Source organism: Anser anser (genome assembly GCF_964211835.1).
Source record: "Anser anser genome assembly, chromosome: 3".
Taxonomy (NCBI): Eukaryota; Metazoa; Chordata; class Aves; order Anseriformes; family Anatidae; genus Anser; species Anser anser.
Window position 1 is genome coordinate 33,218,891 of NC_139722.1, and position 9,453 is coordinate 33,228,343.

The window sequence follows — 9,453 nt, forward strand, 5'->3', positions numbered from 1 at the left end:
AGACCTGCAGCTTTTGGAAAGCCTGACTGAAAAAAATAACTGACCAGAAATTTCACTATTTAGTTTATCCAGAGCATGGTTGAAAAGTTCAGAAGGAATGTCTTGGAAAAAAAAAAACAACAAAAAAACCCAAAAAAAAGATACGTGACTCATGAATCTAAGTGAAAAAGGAAAACCAAGCCCTAAGGGGCCTATTCACCAATGTGGAAGCAAATATTAATAAATGCCTAAATATATTCTTAATTGTTAATATAAATTTAAACTAACTCTCACACACAGAAGAAGCTCTCACATGCAGATAAACTCTTACACATATGCCACTTTTAAAATTTAACAGTCCACTATCACATTTTGTTGGTCAAATGTTTAAACTGGGTGCTATTTAGACATTAAAGAAGATAAGAATTTTTACATAGTCAGGAAAAGGAATAATGGAATATATATATATAAAATATATAACTTATGTACATTAGTGTACGTATGTATATATAGAGAGACTTTTATTGATCATACCATGAAATTGTGGTGTTTAGGTGACATTATATCTGGAAAACATATAGCTCTACATTGTCTTCAAAGTTTGTTCTATTGAAGAAGTAGGGATACACATATAGGTGGGTTACAATTAAGTTTAGGACAATAAATACAAATGTTAATGAGAAAAAACTTTTACAACTTAGGACTGCAGAAGTTATCTACATATAATGACAGCTGAGAAGTTTCCACTATTAATGCCAGTTATTCTATTTATACTTTGCTTTATAAGATCAAAAACTGTCTGTGGAACACACAATGTTTTTACATTATATACTGTTTTTTAATTTTTATTTTTTGAATCTTAATTATTGATTGCCATCTTATTTTACCCCATATTTACCAAGTTTCACCCCAATGACAAAGGGAAGCATCGATCACCTGGTGCATATGGCAAAAGTCAGTTAATTTTCAGTTCAGTATAAACCTATGGAGACCTTACTGAAGGAAACTATTGATTTCTGAAGGTTTTCCCTATATTTTCAGTGCCAGACAATTGTAAGGGGACTCCATACACTTTTCTTGATATTTTGACTTTAGAGTTCAGAGCTGGTTGCATACTTGAACACCAAGAGCCAATAAAAACAGCTAAATCTGGGGTACATTAAGTCTCTAAAGGCACAGGAACTGGAAAAGTTACAATCATTGTGCATGACCATGATTTAGCATAGCTTCAGGTTTTGTTGTAAAATATTATGCTTATCATGCAGGGTATTATGTTATTCAGTATAATCCTGATAATTTATCAGAAGAATTGAATGAATTGAGAAGTTATTCATTACCTCTTCTGAAGAAAAGGGCCTTTGTAAAGTGTTTTTATTTTTATTTTTTTCATTAGGTCTGAACCAGTTCAGTTCATTTTTTTGGATATTGATGTACCTGCTGGTAGATGACATACTATTTCACGCTTCAGAAGAATTTTTTTTTATTCTACTTTCCATAGAATTTCAGAAATATTTTATTAATTTCGTTAATATCCATCACTGGCAGATGGATTTCTATCAAAGAGAGTTTTTCATTAAGGTTTTATTTGTTTTTACTGCAATACCACAGAAAGTGGAGAAAAGGTTAAGCACTTCTATGTAACATGACTACATTAACAGAGCTTGGGATACAGGTTTAATAGCATTCTCCAAATACCTCTTTTACTTATTGGAATATATAGAAATGCATTTGTGTACTGTGTACATATGACTTCAATATGCAATTAGCCCAATTTTCAAACCTAAATAATTATTGTATTCCAAATAAATAAATTACTAAATAATTACTGTATTTGCAAATTAACTTTAAAATGTTGTGTTTACAGCATCAGAAAATAGATGTCTGATACAGAAATACATACCACATTCTGAGTAACTAATTTGATTACAATATCTATTAACACCTTCATCTAGTTAAATTTGAAAAAAATGCACTATGTTCTCAATATCTGCTATGTATTGGATTTCATATTTTATTGGAAGATCAAAAGTTTCAGTAAATGAAATATTATTACATATAAGTATAAATTCAAATACTGAAAGATACGTACTTTCACTTAGATAGATATGCACTCTACCTCAGATACTATAAAATACTGAGACCTAGACCTCTTCTATTGTATGTAGCTACTTTAGGCTGTGTTCAACCTGCTTTATTTTTATTAGATTTAGGAAGTAATGAGAAATTATCTCTGCCTTATTTCTTGCAAAAACAAGGAAAAATAAATCCAGTAATAGAAATCTCATATTACAGGCTATTACTCAGTTGTGCAGTCCACTGAAGTCTGAAAGTGTTTTTTTAAAGCAATCAATGAATCATAGACTTATTTTCAAATGTCTAATAAAAAGTTAAATTAAGAAATTGACAGCTTATTATGCAAATTAGATTAGGTGTATTGCAAAAGTGTTTTCATTTTTTAGAGTGCTTATTTGTTCTGTATGGCCTCCTTATGCCAAATATGTTGTGTTGGATATTCCAGCAGACTGAACAAATAGCAGTTCTTCAATATTCCAAGTATAAAAAATAAGACACAGAGTTACGTAATAAAAAGTAAATTCTATGTGTTTTGTTACTGAGGATTTGAGCTTTGTATCTTCCTTCCAAATCTGTATTTCCAAATGAATTTAAAAATGTTGTGTTTACAGCATCAGAAAATAGATGTCTGATACAGAAATACATACCACAAGTTTTATGAACCATCAAATTCTTAATATTTCACTTTCAAATAGCTGTCTTCAGTTGTAGGATAGCAGTGCCACTTCAACGGGTCATTTACATTTTGCTAAACCCTGTACAATAGTACTCACCAGTCCAATTCATTTTCCACTTAGCAAGTTCCAGTTCTGAAGATATGAGTAAGAAAACATTTCTGACTGTCTGTGGGCAAGGACATGTTGTCTTTGACAATGGAACAAATCAAACGATCAACACCAAAATAATAATAATAAAAAAGCTAGCATTCTGTTCTCAAACCAAAGAACACAAATTTTTAGTTCTAGCCTTACTTTTTTTTTTTCCAGTAAAAATTAGTATTATAAAATATTTAGATGTTTCTACTGATTTCTTTAAAACACTTGAATAATTTATCCTAAACACATTAAGGACTTGTAGATAAATATATACGTAAATTGTCATTCTTCAGATATCTTTTAAAATAAATATGTACATGGTAGCAGATCTGTCAATATTTCAGCTCTTCCTCCACTATGCTTGCATCAGAACTCCTCTCTTTGATCCACAGTGCACATCATACATTGGCCTTTGCTGCATGTGTGTACCTCTGATTTAATTTATCCTTAAGAATATAAAACGACTAGTGTGAAACATAGAATTTATCTTCTATAAAATCTATTTAAAATAGAGTTAATTAGTAGTAAAATATTCTGCTAAGCATGAGAATAAAACAAATGCATGTAAAACAATAACACTGTAAAAAAGGATGCTAATTTATATAAAATGTGAGAAAAAACAACAAGCCGATGATTAGTTTCCGCAGAGGTAGGTAGAACCAGTCTCATTTTCTTGTGCCTGTTGTTGGCCTGGTTCTGAACTCACACTGAAGACAGCATTCCTACCATGTTTGCTGGTGCTGCTTGGGTTACTGCAACGACCCATCTCAGGAGAGTAGATTGCTGAGGTTGGAAATGGTTCAAAAGAGAAAACTTCTGTCATGTTGTATAGTCACAAGTGACCAGCAAAGTGCAACCTCAGCTTAGGCATGGTAAAAGAGAAAATGCCCAACATACAGGACTTGGATTTTTCTGTTTGGAAAAAATAAAAATAAAAATGAATGTTCCTCTTTCTTTCCAAGATCTGCCCAGACACTTTTCCCAAGCACAACTGTATCTGTACTTACTAAAAACATCTATTTCCATGTTGGGCAACAAGGTGTCTTCAGATCAAACAAGCATGTAATGAACTGAAGGATTTGCTTCTTAAATTTTCATACAGAAATGGAAGACATTTAGTTCTGCTTCAGGAACTGATCTTCCTCCCTTGTCTCGGTGTATGTGACCTAACTGAAAGAAGGAAGGGCAGGCTGACCTTGACTTTGTGCTTTATTTGAGTTTTATTTATATTTCCTCATAACAGAAGAAATGCTCTTTAAGCAATTTAGTTATGTCTTTTATGGGATATAAAGCAGGAAAGTGTTGCAATATTGAAGAAGGAAACAAAATTTTCATATGAACTATTGCACCAGTATTAGATACGTGCTATTATATCTGCAAATCTTTTAGAACCGCAGATGATATAAACATCCACCACACCACATTTCATAATATTTTATTAGTATGCTTGGTGCCTTAAGAGCACTTAAGGTTACCAGAGAAGACCTACAGTCCATTAACTGGGTCTGAAAATAATTTAAGCCCATTTCCATTGGCCTGCCTCATGCAAGATGTTACAGATTCTGTCTGGGCCTTTCACTAACTCCTTTCTGAAATTGTATGGCCCAAGGTGTCTGCAGATTGAAAGGTGTTTTAAGATATAAACCATGTTAATGATTTCTGACCATGATAACAGTAATATTTAAAAAAATAAAATTACTGGTACACCTCTGATCAGACAATGAATTACTTTATTGGTTGGTAGGTCCTTTAAAGCATTAAAGAGCAAATTCAAATTAAAGAAGTGAACAACAAAGAAAAGGGAACTCCCACTCTCCTTCCTGGACTCCTTGACAAAAATAACTACTCTCTGCAACAGTGTCTCAGGTTCATTACTAGCATGAAGGCTAAGCATTCAAAAACAACAAAAGAGGAATTCATTTTTAGAATTGTATGTGTTGTACTCTGTGCAAAACCATAAGGCACATAGTTTATAGGTCACAACTTCCTTGTACATATCCTGTGCTGAAAAAATTAAGTGAGAAAGAAAAAGTGAACTATCCCCCAGGATCAGGAGGGTCAAGTCACTGAGGCTAGCAGCTGTCTGACACAGCCTCTCATAAGGAATTCATGGAACAACTTTCACCTCTTATCACCGAGTGACCTCTGAAACTCACCCGGTCCAAACCTCCTGCTCAAGCAGTGCCACCTCAAGACGGCTGCCCAGGACCATGTCCAGACAGCTTTTGAACTTCTGCAAGGAGGGAGGCTCCACCTCAACAAGATCCTTACAGCAGCTGAAGTATGGTCCAGATCAGCAGACAGCGTGATGGGTCGAAAAGCACTTGAAAGGCAATGCATTTACTGGTCACAGACAACACAGGTCCACAAGGTGAAAGTCCTGCTTAAGTAACTTAATTTCCTTTTAGGGCACGGTTACCCACCTAACTGATTAAGGGAAGCCAGCGGATGTGATAGTTTTTGAATTTCAGCAAAGCTTACAATAATGTTTCTCTTAGTATCCATGTTGACAAAATGCCCAGCGTACATCCTGACAAATAGACTATACTATGGGTGAAGAGTGGGCTGATGAGTCAAGCTCAAAGGATTTTAGGAAATGGAGTTACATCAGGTTGGCAGCCGGTCCCTAATGGGGTTCTCCAGGGCTCCATTTTAGGGGCATTGCTCTTCAAGGTTTTTGTAAATGATCTGGATGCAGGACTCAAGCACATACTAGGTAAGTTTGCAGGTGATACTAAGTTAGGAGGAACTGTTGACTTTGTCAAGGGTAGAGAGGTCTTGCCGAAAGACCTTAACAAATTAGAGGGCTGAGCAATCACCAACCACATAAAATACAATTAGAGCCGGATTGTGCTCCTGAGATGGGGCAGTTCTGGATATATGTACTGAGTGGAGAGCAGCCCCAAGGGAAAGGATCTGGGGTTTATGGTCAATGGCAAGTTGAATATGAGTCAACAGTGTGCTCTGGCACCAAAATGGCCAACTGTACCCTGGGGTGCTTTAAGCACAGCGTGGCTAGGCCATCATGAGAGGTCAGTAACTAGAAGCAGAATTTACATCATTGATCACCATCCTCAGGGCCTGTTCAGGGTCATCATTCAGCCGGTTTTCAACCCACCTCACTGTCTTTCCATCTAGCCTCTGTATTAACATCTCATCCATGAGGATCTTATGGGATACAGTGTTGAAAGGCTTTACTGAATTCCAGGAATACAATATCCACTGCTCTCCACCCATCCATTATGCTGGTCATTTCATCATAGAAGCTTATTTGACTACTCCTTATGACTTTCCTGTGTTCACATGCCTGGAAATTGTTTACAGGATTAACTGTTCTATCACCTTCCCAGGGATTAAGGCAAGAATTTCTGGCCTGTAGTTCCTTGTGTCCTCCTGGCCTTTTTCAAAGATAAGAGTGACATTTACTTTTCATCTCTCAGAAAAATAATAAAACTGAATTGCTTTCCACTACCACTTCTGATTATTAAAAGACGACATATTTTTCACAACATGAAGATGATCTGATAATTTCATCCAAAATTCTGATCAAACTGGTAAACTCAATCTATCAAAAAACAGTTGTGCAGTTCATTTGGTTTACTATGCTATTTCTACATCATAATTTCAGTGAATTAAATTAAATTTAGTGATCAGGGATACAACTTTGAAGGAAATCTTCCAAATATCTTCAAAGAGTGCAGAGTGGTCTCAGAACAAGCAAACTTGATTCTTTTTGGCTGAAACTAAACTGGAAAACACACTCCAGGAGAGCAGTTAATGAACTTCCACTCTTGAAGGACATCTCATCCACTAGACTGAACTAGGACTAGTCTGAAATAATATCTCCTGAAACATGTATAGTGTGGACATCAGTCTTAAGTACCAGCTATTTCCACCTGAATTTCCATGCTTAATGCCTGTATTAATGGTCATGCAAATGTTTGCAGTAACTGCTACATCTCTCCAGAAATATGCAGATATTTCAATAATGAGCTACAATTACAAACTGTAATAGGAAGTTGCTAAATTAGTGTAAAGTCTATGTTCACGTAGGACAGAATATACATAACAAAATATTATTTATAATGGCCCCATTTTGAGATACTGAAAAATTACATGTAAATTTCTCAAAACATATTAATAATTTTAATTCTTGTTTCTTGCTCAGTAAAAGCATTATTTATCCTGATACAAAGTATGAACTATATCCAAGTTGCAAAAATTTGTATCAAATTTTACTACCACTTCACAATAAGTTCTTCTTCTAGAAAAGAAATTCTATACTAAATCCATCAGAAACTTGACTGTGTTTTTGTTTCAACTAAATTTATTTTTCTTTAAATATCATGTGTTAAAAATTATCTTCTTTTTGCACTTACATGGATTTTTCTACCCCATTCTGAAATTAACTATGCTTTGGGTTTCCTTTAGCACTTATTCCCATTAATTTACATTCCTGTAGGATTTGAGTTTTGGTTTATTTAAAGATGTGGAATTCTGTAGATTATTCTCTTTTCATTTAATAAATAAATAAACTTTTCATTAAGGCAATAAAGTCCTCCATATTTGTAGATAAATGTAATGATAAAACTGTGCCATATAACAAAAATAAAGATAAAAAAGAGCTTGATACACTATATTCTTTATAGTTTAGTTATGCACTTTATTCTAAATGTGAGCCATTATATTCAGCAGAAAGTTCTCACTAAGTAACAGGTGTATGAGAAATCTTCTTTCTGTTTATAAAGTTGGCTTCATCAAAAATAACAAACCAAAATACATACTTGCCCAAGGTCTAATCCTGCTGGAAGTTTGTTTAGATATTATATATAAAGTAATAGCTGATATCTTTTATGTTGTACTTACTAAGAATTTATATCATGCAAATTATGTAAGCTTATTCTTCTGTCCATATTGTTCATGAGTTTAACTTCCTTAAGGTGCTTACCTAAAGGAAGTAGACCACTACTGTTCCAATTCTTTAGTAAGTATAATTTTATCTGCTCAAATTCCACTATATCACAGAGATTTCAGTTCATTGTTACGTTGCTCTATTGCTCAGAATATATATATATATATATACACATTATATTTATATATAAATCTGTCATCATGGTTTTGGCTGAGACAAAGTTAATTTTCTTCATAGACACTACCACAATGCTGTGTTTTGGAATTGTGATGAAAATAGTGGTGATAACATACTGATGTTTTAGTTGTTGCAGAGCAGTGCTTGCACAGAGCCAAGGTCTTTCCTGCTTATTGTGCTACCCTGCCAGTGAGAGGGCTGGAGGTGCACCAGGATCTGGAAGGGGACACAACCAGGGCAGCTGGCCCAGGCTGGCCAAAGGGACATCCTTTACCATATAGCATTATGCTCAGCAATAAAAGTTGGGAGAAAAGGGGGGGGGGGGGGGCATGTCACAACTGATCAAAGTGGTGTCATGTCTTCCCAAGAAACCATTACCTGTGATGAGCCCTGCTGTCCTGGAAGTGGCTGAATTCCTGCTTGCTGATGGGGAGTAGTGAATTCCTTGCTTTGCTTTTTTTGTGCACACAGCTTTTATTTTACCTAGTAAACTGTCTGTACCTCAACCCATGAGTTTTCAAACATTTACTTCTCTGATTCTCTCCCCTATCTCACCTGGAGAGAGTGAGCGAGCAGCTGTGTGGCACTTAGCTGCCTGCTGGGGCTAAACCACAACAAAACCACTGTTTGTAGAATTAAATTTATTTTAAAACACATTTACACATTAGTAAGAAGACACACTTGCATTTTCTACCCAGTAAACCTGGTGTTGCTTTTGATATGGGTTTTGCAAAGCTTATGATGGCAAGACCTGTCTCATATGTGAATCTACTCCATGACTTATGAAAGAACTAATATATTTAAATAATTTTTTTCTGAATTTATCAAAATTAAAATAAACACCAATATTCACATCTTATCATGCAGTCTTCCACTTAAAAATAGGTAAATATTTGCATATATATATATATATGTTATCAAGATATTATATATTATGGATCCTCAGCTTGCTTGAGTGGGCCTTCATAAAATCACATATATATACCTACATAGAATTATAACAGTTGAGGAGCTAGACTTTTTTTAAAACTTTTTCCATTGCTTATTAGGGGTTTAATTTTCATATAATTTAGAACCCCTTGGCAGCGCTCGGGCCACATGAAAACATCTTGATCTTCACCATTTATCTCATTTAAAATAGAATCATAGAATGGCCTGGGTTGGAAGGGACCTCAAGGATCATCTAGTTCCAACCCCCCTGACATTGGTAGGGACACCACCCACTAGATCAGGTTGCTCAGGGCCTCATCTAACCTGGTCTTGAACACTTCCAGGGTTGGGGCATCCACAACTTCTCTGGCCAACCTGTTCCAGTCCCTCATCACTCTCAGAGTAAAGAATTTCTTCCTAATATCTAATCTAAATCTACCCAATTTGAGTTTAAAACAATCCCCCCTTGTTCTGTCATTATCTGACTGACCAAAGAGTCACTCTCCATCTTTTTTATAAGTCCGTTTTTAGTACTGAAAAGCCGCAATGTGGTCACTCCGAAGCTTT

The 9,453-nt window shown here is 35.0% G+C and overlaps 1 long non-coding RNA gene across 2 annotated transcripts; it reads right to left on the reverse strand.

Moving 5' to 3' along the window:
• Positions 1-514: 514 nt before the first annotated feature.
• On the reverse strand, positions 515-8,530 carry LOC310898146. Of its 2 annotated transcripts, XR_014582994.1 has the most exons (4): positions 8,335-8,530; positions 5,024-5,190; positions 3,875-4,037; positions 515-3,779 (listed from the first exon to the last, which is right to left on the reverse strand). It is a non-coding gene; the product is annotated as an uncharacterized lncRNA (long non-coding RNA). The 2 variants fall into 2 exon arrangements; XR_014582993.1 differs by lacking the exon at positions 5,024-5,190.
• Between the last annotated feature and the right edge of the window lie 923 nt (positions 8,531-9,453).